This window comes from Myodes glareolus, chromosome 6 (genome assembly GCF_982192425.1).
Source record: "Myodes glareolus chromosome 6, mMyoGla1.1, whole genome shotgun sequence".
NCBI lineage: Eukaryota > Metazoa > Chordata > Mammalia > Rodentia > Cricetidae > Myodes > Myodes glareolus.
In genome coordinates, this window is record NC_142031.1 from 31,894,617 (window position 1) to 31,908,872 (window position 14,256).

Consider the following 14,256-nt stretch of genomic DNA (forward strand, 5'->3'; position numbering starts at 1 on the left):
GTCCCAGAGGTTCTTATTGTACCCATAGTCAATGGCAGAGAAAGGCAAACGTACCTGATTGCTGCTGCTCAGCTGACCTGCTTCACTCTGACCCACTCCAGGACCTGGTATGTTACTTATTTAAAATAATTAATTTTACGTACTCAATACTGTAACCAGTCTAAGCATCGTTGCCTTCTGGTTACTCATTTTAACATTTTATTATTTAATTTTTAAAAAAGACTTAATTTCTTCCACTATTTTGCTAATTTTATCTTGTTTAGTGTATTCTAGATGTTGTACAAGTGCATACATATCAATCACACACTGAGGAAACCATTCAGTACCAGCATTCCTGGGCCTGGACACTTTCCTTGTCTATCACTGAAATCCTTTGAAGGCAGGACAATGTAACATTTTGTGTCCTTTGTTAGGAGGCTAGCATCCATCTCTACCTTCTTGCATTTCTTTTAAACACATTGATTTTGAAGTGAAAAAGAATATTATCTGATAACAGAAGTGGGGGAAAGGACACAAGCGTGGTTCAGTGCTTCACACTGAAATCATATTATAAGTCTCTATTTCAAAACTATTAACTTCAAGTTCCTTCCCCCTCCCTCCAGGTCCAGGAAGGTGAGTATCCAAACAGACTGGATCCCCAAAATCCAGTATATGCAGAGGAAACAGGTCCCAGTATCATAGTCAATGGCTTTTCAGAAAGACTTCGGGCCAGCCACATTCAGAGAATCCGGCCAAATTCCGAGAATCTGGTTAGATCACGTCCTCGTTCAGTCCCAGTCCAACTGGCCTTGGTAAACTCTCATTAGATCCGTTTCCTTGTATCAGTGGGTGATAGCATCCCTCGCAGTACTGATTTCGTTTTTCATGTTCTTCCTCCTTCTGCTCCTCATTTGAACCTCGGGGGGCTCAGTCCGGTGCTCCAATGTGGGTCTCCGACTGAACTTCCCACAGGGCAGGAAACCCTGACTGCCCTAAGGGACGAAGAGGGAGGAGGAGAGGGAGTGGGGGGAGTGGGAGGGTGTTGGGAAGAGGGGCGGAAATGGAAACTTTTATAATTTAATAAAATTTACTAAAAAAAAAAAAAACTATTAACTTTGTGCCTTTTTGTTGTCTGTGTCCTGGGTGGTGTTATAGTGAATTGAAAGAGGGAATGAGGAGTGGATATGATCATATTTCATTGTTAACATGTATAAATTTCTCAAAAACACAATAATTAAAAATACAAAATATTTGCATTTAAAGATTTGCAGCACCTTTCCTTTTAAGAGCTTCAACTAGAAACAGATCGTGTTCATCAATAGATGCAAAAAAGAAATAAAAAGGAAGGACATGACTACTCCTAGGTATGGTGTAAAAGAAAGCTTATCGTAGATAAAAGAAAGAGCATGTCCAGAGATAGAGACATCCAGGAGAGTGCAGAGTAGACATAAGCCTGAGACTTGTGAAGAGAGGGTGAGGTCACAGTGGAGAGGAGCTGCCAATCAAGAATGGCAGCCTGGGCCAGGAGTCTGACCAAAAGAGAGTTGTCACCCAGATGGCTGGATTATATAGCAGGGCAGCTGGTTGAAGAACAGCCTAGCCTAGGCTTGAGAAGTTTAGGGTGGGAGGTGAATATTTCAGCCATACTCTGCAACAGGTAGGGACTGAGGGTTGCTAAAAGAACCTGGTGGCCAAGTTCACTTTCATATACTAAATGGGCACCTCAGCCATTTGTCCCTGGATTTGAGATTTAACAGTCAATTGATTATTGAATTAAAAGGATTATCTCTTGAAAAAAAGTAAAACACTACTCAGATTTACAATCAATAAAAGAAAAAAAAACTCAGAACAAATGGGCAACTCCTGGTTGTTGCTCCTCTCATTCACTACTAGATAGGACATACTGCAGATCCCAGAGAAACACAGGATCACAAGGCAAACGGCCAGGTGTCAAGGATGCAGCTTGGTTTAGCTGCGTGTTTAGAAAAATCAGATTTAGGGGGTATTAAGTTTATTTGACTTGCTACATTTTCCAAATTTGAAGACTTTATTGTAAGTTACCACCACTGTAGTTGAATGAACATCTGAAGACTCCACTCTGTATTCTAACAACCAATTCCACCCTATAATTTGTGCCATAAAGAGGGCTTGAGAAATTGGCCCTGAGTTGATATCAGGAACCCTTTCTTATATAGAGACTGCAGCTAATAAAATTCTGAAATGTTTTTGAATAAAACTTGCTTTAGTTTGGCTACCATTAAGATCAGTGGCTGTTCTCTTCACACATGTGGAACTAGCAGTGATATCCTTACTTTGGCCTGCTATGGGCGCCCTATTTAGGATGAGTAGAATTGTGTGTTGCATATCTCAGGAAAAGTCTGTAACACAACAACTTCCACTGTCTTCTTTCTTTTCTTTTTCTTTTAGTTAGGAAAATGTACGTTAGAATTTCAAGGCATTGATAAAGTTAACCTTTTCCATCCTTTTAATGACTGCTCAGAGGCATTCTTTTTGCAATGGAATTGTTTATTTTAAAAATTATCTTTAGATTCTGTTTTTGAGTTTACATCACTATTCTCTTTAAAAAGAATTATTTGTTTCTATCTAAAAATTTTAAATGTAATCACATATTATTTTTACTTTTATTTACATGTATATGTGTTTAGGTATGTGCATTGCATGCAGTGCTCACAGAGGCCAGACAGGGCATCTGACACCCTGAAACTAGAGTTACAGATGTTTGTAAACCATCTTATTTTGTTGCTATGAGTGGAACTCTGTTCTTTTGCAGGAGCAAGTGGTGCTCTTAACTGCTAAGCCACCTATCTTCCCCATCTGTAATTACATGTTGCCCAATGTTCTATTAATGTTCTAAGCATGATAATCACAAATTTGTGGTTTAATAATAGATATCAGTGTTGGTGGGGGCTGTTTGTTCCCGGCTGCCCTGATCCAAAATACTCATGCAGAAACTCTATTAATTACAACCCTGCTTGTCCAATGCCTGTAGCATATTCCTAGTAAGCTCTTTCATCTTAAATTAACCCATTTCTATTAATCGGTGTATCATCATGTGATTGTGGCTTACCAGTAAGGTTCTGGTGGGCCTTGTCAGAGGTGTTGGTCTCCTGCAGACTGCTACATGGCTTCTTCCTGACTCCACCTACTCTCTCTCTCTCTCTCAACATTTTTGCCATTTGGAAATCTACTTTTGATACTTGAATTTGCTCTTTGTTTTTTATTGACATCTTATCAGCTCTTAAAGTTACTCATAAAAAAAATTAAAGTGATATAACTGATTGAACCAGCAAGAATAGGCCTTCCATGTTAGGCTTTAAACTTATCTAACTAGGATTGTCACAATCTTTTATGAGAGAACACATTTGAAAGAAAGACACCTGTACCATTAGACTATTATGAGATTGGTGAAACAATGGCTTTCAAAGAATTAAAATTTCCCTAGTAATCATATGCTGGAGGAAGGGAAAGACTGAAGAAAAACTTATCAGCCAGGAGATTTCACAGAATTCTGGCAACTTACAGGAACATAGCAGAATGGAGGCAAGAGTGTATCAGTGATGAACAGGAGCAAACCTTGGCCAGGACTGTTGAGATAGAGGCAATCTTCTACAGCTCTCTATTTAAGTAGGAGCCTCACTTCAGCACTTCTGTAGGAACGTGGGGTCCCTAGACCCCTTCCTTTGTCATTATGCCCAGTGTGGCCTTGCTGAATAAAGCAGTTTCCTCTTCTTCTCTTGCTTACTTTCCCCTTTCATCGGACCTAATGGGGTTGTTAGAGTCTAGGCCTCTACTCTAAAATTTCTGATAATAGGATTTAGACTTTGTTTATTCGCTGCTTAAATATGAGACTAAATTTCTTCTGGTGTCTCCTATCTTATATCCTCCATTGACTATGGTTTCCATGGAGATTCCTCATTACACAGTTCTGAAAACTGCGTTTCTTAAATTTCAGTGGTTACCTTGTGAAGTAGGTGGGAAAGCGGTGCCAATTTTTTGAGGGAAAGAAGAATCATTGTACATCCATGTATTCCTGAACAGACTGTGGTATTCTCCTGGGACTGTTCTCCTGGTTTGTGACTGTAATATGTGCTTAACTTTCACCATCTCAGGTAAGGAAAAAGTCCAGAGGGTACTCTTAAATGTTGTGTTGTCTAGGTTCCGGTAAGATTGTTTTCTTGAGGGCAGGACTTTGCTAATGAACGTTACATGATCTGAATGTGTTCCAAAATCATTGTCCCTTTCTCCTACATTAATGGAGTACCTTTAATCTTTCCTCTGGAACGTGTTGAGACAGGTAACAGAAGCATCTGAAGGTTTCCCTAAATCTGAGACCCTGGAATTCTATATCTGCAGCAGTTGTATTCATTTTCCATGTTTTAGCAAATCTTTGGTAAGTACTGTAACTGAATTCAGGAGTTTGTCTTTTCATGTGTGCAAAGTCAACGCGAACAGCCAAGATATAGAGGAAGATTTATTACCCAAAATAATCAGGAAGAAATAGGGGTCATTTGCAATGCAAGATTCTCTATAAAGAAAAGGCGAAGAATCCATGATAGGGACTTATTAAGCAGCTTAAACAGAAGGAATAGGGAGGATACATTCCTACCTCCTAAAGTCTTCAGTTTTCAACATCAGGTTTTAGATGAAAATAAATGAAAACATTGCTCTTAAAATATTCTATTTTTAGTTGTGCGTGTGTGTGTGTGTGTGTGTGTGTGTGTGTGTGTGTGTGTGACTATACACATGAGGGCAAAAGGAAGCCAGAAGAATGTGTTAGATCCCTTCCAGCTGGGGTTTCTGGAGGTTGGAGACTGCCTAACTTGAGTGCTGGGAACCCAACTCCAATTCTCTACAGGGAACTGTGACCGTTTCACCTCCACGTCATCTCTCCAGCCTGGGAAAAGAGATGAGCTGTGGGGCACAAGGGAATGCCTATGAAGATGCTCACTTTTCTTCTTCCCCAGTGTTGTAACTTAAGGCTGTTCTGAGTTGAGATATTTATATCCAACCTCTCTCTCTCTCTCTCTCTCTCTCTCTCTCTCTCTCTCTCTCTCTTTCTGTGTGTGTGTGTGTGTGATAAATTTAGCAGTGATACTGTATTGATCTAACAACAAAAAATAATTTTCTTTGATGCTTTTAGGGTATGCTTAAGTATCCTAACATATTAAGAGAAACTTTTCTTTGAAATTTGAAATATTTTAGATTTGTTTGTTTATTTCAATGTATATGGGTACTTCACCTGCATGTATGTCTCTGCAGCATGTGGATAACTGGTAACCAAAGACACCAGAAGAGGGAATCTTGGAACTGGGCACACAGACGGCTGTGAACCATCATGGAGACACAAGGTATTGAGCGTCAGTCCTCTGGAAGAACACCATTTCTCTTAAATGCTAAGACATACTTCCAATCCCATATTTCAAAAAATCATATACATATGTGTGTATCTCTGTGTGGGTATTGACATGTGAGATACAGTGCCTACAGACACCAGTCTCTAGAGCAGTGGCTCTCAACCTGTGTGTCACAACCCCTTTGGGGGTTGAGTGACCTTTCTCAGAGGTAGTTTAAGACTGTCAGAATACACAGATATTTACATTATGATTCATATAGTTATGAAGTAGCAATGAAAATATTTCATAGCTGGGGGTCATCATAAGATGAGAAACTGTATTAAAGAGAGAAAACATTAGGAAGGCTGAGAACTACTGCTCTAAAGGGTGCCAGATCCTCAGGAGCTGGAGCCACAGGAAGTTATTATAAGCAGTCTACTGTGGATCCTGGGAGTTGATCTCCTCTGAAGGAGTAGGACATGGTTTTAATCAGTGAGCATCTCTCTAGCACAAAACAGACTTTTGTTTTCTACATGTAAATACTAAACCTTAAAGAAGTAGGGACTTTCGGAAAGGTGGCTCGATGGCTAAGAATGATTCTTGTTCTTCTAAAGACTCAAGTTCAGTTTGCAGAGCCCACATTCAGTAGCTCACCAGCTCACTTTACTCCAGTTTCAAGGGCACCAGTGCCCTCTTTGTCCTTGGTGCATACTGGTGAATACACAACAGCTCTGGCATGTACACAGACACATACTAAAAAAGAATCAGAAGGGTAGATTTGTGGTGCAAGTTTCCATTCTTTTATTTTTTATTTTTACTCATTAAAAATTTTCACCTCCTCCCCTCCTCCCATTTTCTTCCCACTCGCCGTCCCCCCTCCCTCTCCAGTCCTAAGAAAAGTCAGGGTACCCTGCCCTGTGGGAAGTCCAAGACCCTATCCCCCAGCCCCACACCCCCACCATCCAGGTCTAGGAAGGTGTGCATCCAAACAGACTAGGCTCCAAAAAAGCCAGAACACGCAGTAGAAACAAATCCCAGTGCCATTATCATTGGCTTCTCAGTCAGCTCCAATTGTCAGTCACATTCAGATTCCGGTTTGATCACATGCTCATTCATTCCCAGTCCAGTTGGCCTTGGTGAGCCATTAGATCAGTCACACTGTTTAGGTGGGTGGACACACCCCTCATGGTCCGGACTTCCTTGCTCATCTTCTCCCTCCTTCTGCTTTTCATCTGGACCTTGGGATCTCAGTCCAGTGCTCCAATGCGGGTCTCTGTCTCTATCTCCATTTGTCACTGAATGAAGGTTCTATGGTCACATTCAAGATATTCATCAGTGTGGCTATGAGAGAAGGCCAGTTCAGGAACCCTCTCCTCTGCTACTCAAAGACCTAGCTGTGAACATCCCCTTGGACACCTAGGAACCCTTCTAGAGCCAAGTCTCTTACCCTAAAATGGCTCCTTTAATTAAGATATTTACTTCCCTGCTTCCATATCCACCGTCCTCCATCTCAAATCTCCTGCTCCCCCAAGTTCTCCCCAATCCTCCCATTCTCCCTTCTCTTTCACCATCTCCCCTTCCCCCCACCCCACCCAAACCCTGTGCTCCCAACTTTTGCCTGGCGATCTTGTCTACTTCCAATTTCCAGGAGGAAAAATCAATGTTTTTCTTTGTGTTCACCTCATTATTTAGCTTCTCTAGGACTACAAACTATAGGCTTGATGTCCCTTGTTTATGTCTAGAATACACTAATGAGTGAGTACATACCATATTCATCTTTTTGGGTCTGGGTTATCTCACTCAGTTTCCATCCATTTGCATGTAAAATACAAGATGTCATTGTTTTTTACCAATGAATAGAACTCAAATGTGTATATGTGCCACACCTTCTTTATCCATTCTTCCATTGAGTGGCACCTAGGTTGTTTTCTGGTTATTACAAATAGTGCCACTATAAACATATTAGAACAAATGCTTTTGTAGTATGATTGGGCATCTCTTGGGTATATTCCCAAGAGTGGTATTGCTGGATCCTGAGAAACCGCCACACTGATTTCCAAAGTAGTTGCACAAGTTTGCATTCCCACCAGCAATAGATGAGTATTCCTCTTACTCCACATCCTCTCCAGCATAGGTTATCTTTGGTGTTTTTGATTTTAGCCATTCTGACAGGTGTAAGATGGTATCTCAAAGTTGTTTTGATTTGCATTTCCCTGATTGATAAGGAAGTTGAACATGACCTTAAGTATCTTGCAACCATTTGAACTTCTTCTGTTGAGAATTCTCGGTTCAGTTCAGTACCCCATTTTTAATTGGGTTATTCAGAATTTTAATATTGAGTTTCTTGAGTTCTTTATGTATTTTGGAGATCAGACCTTTGTCTGATGTGGGGTTGGTGAAGATCTTCTCCCAGTCAGCAGGTTGCCTTTTTGTCTTAATGACAGTGTCCTTTGCGTTACAGAAGCTTCTCAGTTTCAGGAGGTCCCATTTATTCAGTGTTGGTCTTATTGTCTGTGCTACTGGGGTTATACATAGGAAGGGTTCTCCTTTGCCCATATGTTGAAGACTACTTCCCACTTTCTCTTCTATCAGGTTCAGTGTGGTCAGATTTATATTGAGGACTTTAATCTATTTGGACTTGAGTTTTGTGCATGGTGATAGATATATATCTATTTTCATTCTTCTACAGGTTGACATCCAGTTATGTCAGCACCATTTGTTAAAGATACTTTCTTTCTTCCATTGTATAATTTTAGCTCCATTTTCAAAAATTGGGCGTTCATAAGTTTGTGGATTCATATCGGATCTTTGATTGGATTCCATTGGTCAATGTCTCTGTTTTTATGCCAGTACCAAGATGTTTTCATTACTGTAGCTCTTTAATAGAGTTTGAAGTCAGGGATGGCAATGCTTCTAGAAGTATTTTGACTGTACAGGATTGTTTTAGCTATCCTGGGATTTTTGTTTTTCCATATAAAGTTGATTTTTGTTCTTTCAAGTTCTGTGAAGAATTTTGCTGGGATTTTGATGGGGATTGCATTGAATCTATAGACTGTTTTTGGTAAAATTGCCATTTTTACTATGTTGATCCTCCCAATCCAAGAGCATGGGAGATCCTCTCATTTTCTGATATCTTCTTCAATTTCTTTCTTCAAAGACTTAAAGTTCTTGTCAAATAGGTCTTTCACTTCGTTGGTTAGAGGTACCACAAGATACTTTATGCCGTTTGAGGCTATCATGAAAGGTGATGTTTCTCTAATTTCCCTCTCTGCTTCTTTATTCTTTGTGTATACGACAGTTACTGATTTTTTGGAGTTGATCTTGTACCATATTACTGAAGGTATTTATTAGCGGTAGGAGTTCTTTGATAGAGATTTTGGGGTCGCTTATGTACCCTATCATATCATCTGCAAATAATGAAAGTTTGACTTCTTTCCAATTTGAATCCCCTTGATCTCCTTATGTTGTCTTATTGCTATTGCTAGAACTTCAAGCACTATATTGAAGAGGTATGGAGAGAGTGGACAGCCTTGTTGTGTTCCTGATTTTAGTGGAATGGCTTTAAGTTTCTCTTCATTTAATTTGATGTTAGCTGTCGGCTTGCTGTATATTGTTTTTATTATATTTAGGTATAAACCTTGTATCCCTGATCTCTCCAAGATCTTTGTCATAAATGGATGTTGAATATTGTCAAATGCCTTTTCAGCATCTAATAAAATAATCATATGTTTTTATCTTTCATTTAATTTATATGATGGATTACACTGATAGATTTTCGTATGTTGAACCAGGCTTGCATCTCTGGGATGAAGCCTATTTGATCATAATGGATAATTTTTTTGATATGTTCTTGGATTCATTTGTCAGTATTTTATTGAGAATTTTTTTCATTGATGTTCACGAGTGAGATTGGTTTGTAATTCTCTTTCTTGATGAGTCTTTGTGTGATTTTTGTATCAGGGTAACTGTAGCTTCATAAATGGAGTTAGGCAATTACTCTTCTGTTTCTATTTTGTGAAACACATTAAGGAGTATAGGAATTATCTCTTTTTGGAAGTTCTGGTAGAATTCTGCATTAAAACCATCTGGCTTTTTTATTGGTAGGGAGGTTTTTTGATGTCAGCTTCTAATTCCTCACAACTTATAGGTCTTTTTAAATTGTTCACTTGGCCTTGATTTAATTTTGGTACATAGTATTTATCTAAAAAAATGTCAATTTCTTTTACATTTTTTAATTTTGTGGCATATAGGCTTTTGTAGTAAGATCTAATGATCCTCTGAATTTCCTCTGTGTCTGTGGTTATGTACCCCTTTTCATTTCTGATCTTATTAATTTGCATGTTCTCTCTCTGAGATTTGATTTGTTTGGATAGGGTTTTGTCAATCTTGTTGATTTTCTCCAAGAACCAGCTTTTTGTTTCATTGATTCTTTGGATTGTTTTCTGTGTTTCTATTTTGTTGATTTCAGCCCTCAGTTTGATTATTTCCAGCCTTCTACTCCTCCTGGGTGAATCTGCTTCTTTTTTTTTCTAGAGCTTTCAAGAATGTTGTTAAGTTTCTAATGTGAGCTTTCTCTGTTTTCTTTACGTGTGCACTTAGTGCTATGAACTTTCCTCTTAGCACTACTTTTATAGTGTCACATAGGTTTGGGTATGTTGTATATTTTTGTTGAATTCAAGGAATATTTTAATTTCTTTCTTTATTTCTTCCTTGACTCAGCGGTGGTTCAGTACTTGACTATCCAGCCAAATACTATGGGAAAAAAAACAAAGAATTTTTTTAAGTTATTTATTTATTTATTAAAAGTTTCCACCTCTTCCCCACCTTCCTTTTCCCTCCCTCTTCCCACCTCCCCCTCCCTACCTTCTGCTCCCCACCTCCCCCTCCCTGTCTAGTCTTAAGAGCAGTCAGGGTTCCCTGCCCCGTGGGAAGTCCAAGGTCCTCCCCCCTCAATCCAGGTCTATAAAGGAGAACATCCAAACAAACCAGGCTTCCACAAAGTCAGTCCATGCAGTAGAATCAAAACCCAGTGCCTTTGTCCTTGGCTTCTCAGTCAGCCTTCAGTGCCAGCCATGTTCAGAGTGTCCATTTTGATCACATGCTCCATCACTCCCAGTCCAGCTGGCCTTGGTGAGCTCCCACTAGATCAGTCCCACTGTCTCAGTGGGTGGATGCACCCCTCGTGATGCTGACTTTCTTGCTTACGTTAACAGGAATAATTCATCAGGAGGATGTCTCAATCCTGAATATCTTTGTCCCTAATATAAAGCTTATGTAAAAGAAACTTATGTAAAAGTATGTAAAAGAAACATTGTGTAAAATAATGTTTTATTTATCTATGTAAAAGAAACACTTCTAGAACTCAAGGCAGTCATCAAATCACACACACTAACAGCAGGAGACATCAACACACCTCTCTCACCAATGGACAGGTGAATCAGACAGAAACCTAACAGAAAAATAAGAGAATTATTGGAGTTATTGAATCAAATGGACTTATCAGACATCTATAGAACATTCCACCCAAATAGGAAAGAATATACCTTCTTCTCTGCAGCTCATGGAACCTTTTCGAAAATTGACCACATACTCGGTAACAAAGCAAACTTCCACAGATATAAAAAAATATTAGTAACCACCTGTTTCTTGTCAGATCACCATGGATTAAAGTTAGAATTCAACAACAATGCTACCCCCAGAAAGCCTACAAACTCATGGAAGCTGAATAGTCAACTACTGAATCACCCCTGGGTCAAGGAAGAAATAAAGAAAGAAATTAAAATCTTCCTTGAATTTAAGGAAAATAAAGACACAACATACTCAAACCTATGGAACGCTATGAAAGCAGTGGTAAGAGGAAAGTTCATAGCACTAAGTACCCAATTAAAGAAAACGGAGAAAGCACACATTGGAGACTTAATAGCACACCTGAAAGCTCTAGAAAAAAAAAGCAGACTCATTCAGGAGGAGAAGAAGATTGGAAATAATCAAACTGAGGGCTGAAATCAACAAAATAGAAACATAGAAAACAATCCAAAGAATCAATGAGCAAAAAGCAGGTTCTTGGAGAAAATCAACAAGATTGACAAACCCCTATCCAAACTAATCAAATGGCAGAGAGAGAACACGCAAATTAATAAGATCAGAAATGAAAAGGGGGACATAATCTGAGTAATTATCTTAAAAACTACTGTGAAAGCAGTGGGACAAAAAGCCCCTGTTTACAGTGAGGTCATTATATTTATTGTTTACAAAATATATTTAAATGTCATTTATTATTCATTTTTAATATATTAAATCTGTTAGAACTGTATATATGCATACAATATATCTTTGTTATGTTCACCTAATATTCTTCTTATAACTCTTCCCAAATCTACCCTATACACCCTTACCCAGTCTCATGTCCTCATTTTTTATTTTTTGTCTGTCTAGTCATAACCTACAGAATCTAATTTGTACTCGCCACATAAAATCCCCATAAATTTAGTAAGGAACTTTTACCAAAATATAGTCAACCGAGCAGGAGCTACACCATTAAAGACAGCTGACTCTTTATCAGGTGACTACAGGTCTCAAAATCTCATAGACAGGAATGATGCCTGATGAACCCCTTCCCACTCCATGTTTGAATGTTGACTAAGCTGAGTTTTGTGCAAGTCTTGTTCATGTGACCACTGTTGCTGTGACTTCATACATGTGGTGGTCTGGTCATGTCCAGAATTCTGTATTACTCTAATGCTCCTTTCCTCTTAATATTAGTGACCTATCCACTTCCTGTTCCATGATGGTCCCTGAGCCTCTCAGATAGGAGTTTTGTGTCTAATTTTAATGAGTATACTAATTTATAGTTTAACAAACATATAATCTTTTCTTTATATCCGTGACAATACTTCTTATATTTTTCAGTTATAGGAAGAAATAATAAAATCTATATATTAAGATCAATATATGGAAATAACCCTCTAAGTCAAGATCTGTATACTAAAGAGTTGTTGTGTCATTTTGGGGAAACTGAGAGAGCTTTGTTAAAGATCCGTTGATCTCCAAGGCTGTCCTCTTTCTCCATTTTTATTCAACATGATACTGTAAGTAATAACTAGAATTATTAGGTCAGAAAGATGATGAACAAATTTAAAGGGAAAAGTAAAATGATCAGTATTTGCTTCTGACTTGGTAATATGTGTAGAAAGCCCATAGAATGAAGTGCAATGGTAGGATTATGTTAAATTTCAAAGCCATAGTGTCACAGTATGACACAGATGTAAACTAAAACAAGACAATGAGGAAACTTAGAATCACAACCACTGACAAAATCTACAAAAGAAAAAAAAGTACTAGCCATGGCCTTCAATAGAAATTGTAGCGATGCACAGGGGCAAATTGTGTAGGGCTTTCTATTCAGAGGCATCCATCAGAATGCGAAGGGGTTGTAAAATAGCTAAGTCTAAATGCTGCGATTCAGTGGCTCAGAGAACCAGATTTTGTCCAGGCAAGGAATAACTAAATCGTATTTATGGTGAAAAGTTCAAGATTCCATTTTGGACATGGAAAAGTTTTTGTGTGACTGCAATACCATAGTTACTGACTACAGGTAACTCGTGAGCACTCAAAATGAGAATCAACAGAATAGAAATGGCAGCAGCAGAAAAAGCACAAAACAGAATTTGAAAATCTATGGTACAAGTAAAGAATGAAAATGATCGCTTGTCTCTCAATAGCTTTATTTCTGCTAAAATGTAGATGACAGTATTTAGTTTATTGCTTAGTTAGTGGATAGTTATAATGAGACAGATTCTTACCTTGATGCTTTGACTGTTATAGAACTTACCATTTTGACCAGAGTGGCCTCAAATCCATGGACATCTGCCTGCCTCTGCCTTTCAAGTGCTGGGATTAAAGACATGCTCTACCTAAGGTAATATTTTGTTACTTCTTCAAAAAGATATTAACAGGTTCCACTAAATAACTTACTGAAAGTTATGTCTCTTATTTATTTATCTTAAAAATTAATTATTTTTCAAGAATTTTATAAATGTATACAATGTATTTTAAACATATTCATCCCCCAACTCTTGTCAGATCCTTCTCCCTTGTAAACTTTTCATGCTAAATCCATCTCCTACTTAGTTTTGTAGTTAAAAATCTTTCCATACACTGGTGAGCTGGTGGAGGGGGGCATGCACCGAAGCATGGTCAATTGTCCAGGGACACATAGGTAATGAAAAATGACTCTCTTTCCTAGCTGCCATCAATTTCACTTTTTATTTCTGAAGGACAAAACTGAATAAAATGCAGTCAGTACACTGTACCTGTTTTGTCAAAGGTTATATGACAGAGATGCTGTGTTGCCCACCAAGTGTGAAAGACTTACTGTTTACCTTGACAAAAAGAGAAAGTCTGTCAATCTCAAGATGACACAGATACAATGATATCGAGAGTGGAAATCTCAGAATTTGTGGAAAAAAATAGCCTCAGTAAGATACAATGATGGGAACATACAAGGATAGAAATTGCATTTCAGATTTGGCTTGGAATGAAATCCTCTGAAGAAGGAAACTACATAGGTGTTTATATATTTATGCATGGTACTTATCAATAAAATTTACTGCTTAATTTAACAAGAAGAAAAGCTGGGAAAATTACCTATCTCCTAGAAATTTATAATGCATATTATTATGTAAGTATTTCATAACTTGCTTAGAAATGTTATCTGAATTTGCGGTTGGATTTTACTGAGTTTGCTCACAAACCCCTTGTCATTGTTCAGTTGCTGACCTTTACTCTCCTATATTTACTGCTAACCCTACTCTGCTTATTTCTTATAGATACTTTTCTAGTTCCAAAAAGTATTACTAACATGTTGGAGCATATAATAATTTCCACATGAAATCCAAAATTGTGCCTTATTTTTCTATTTAAA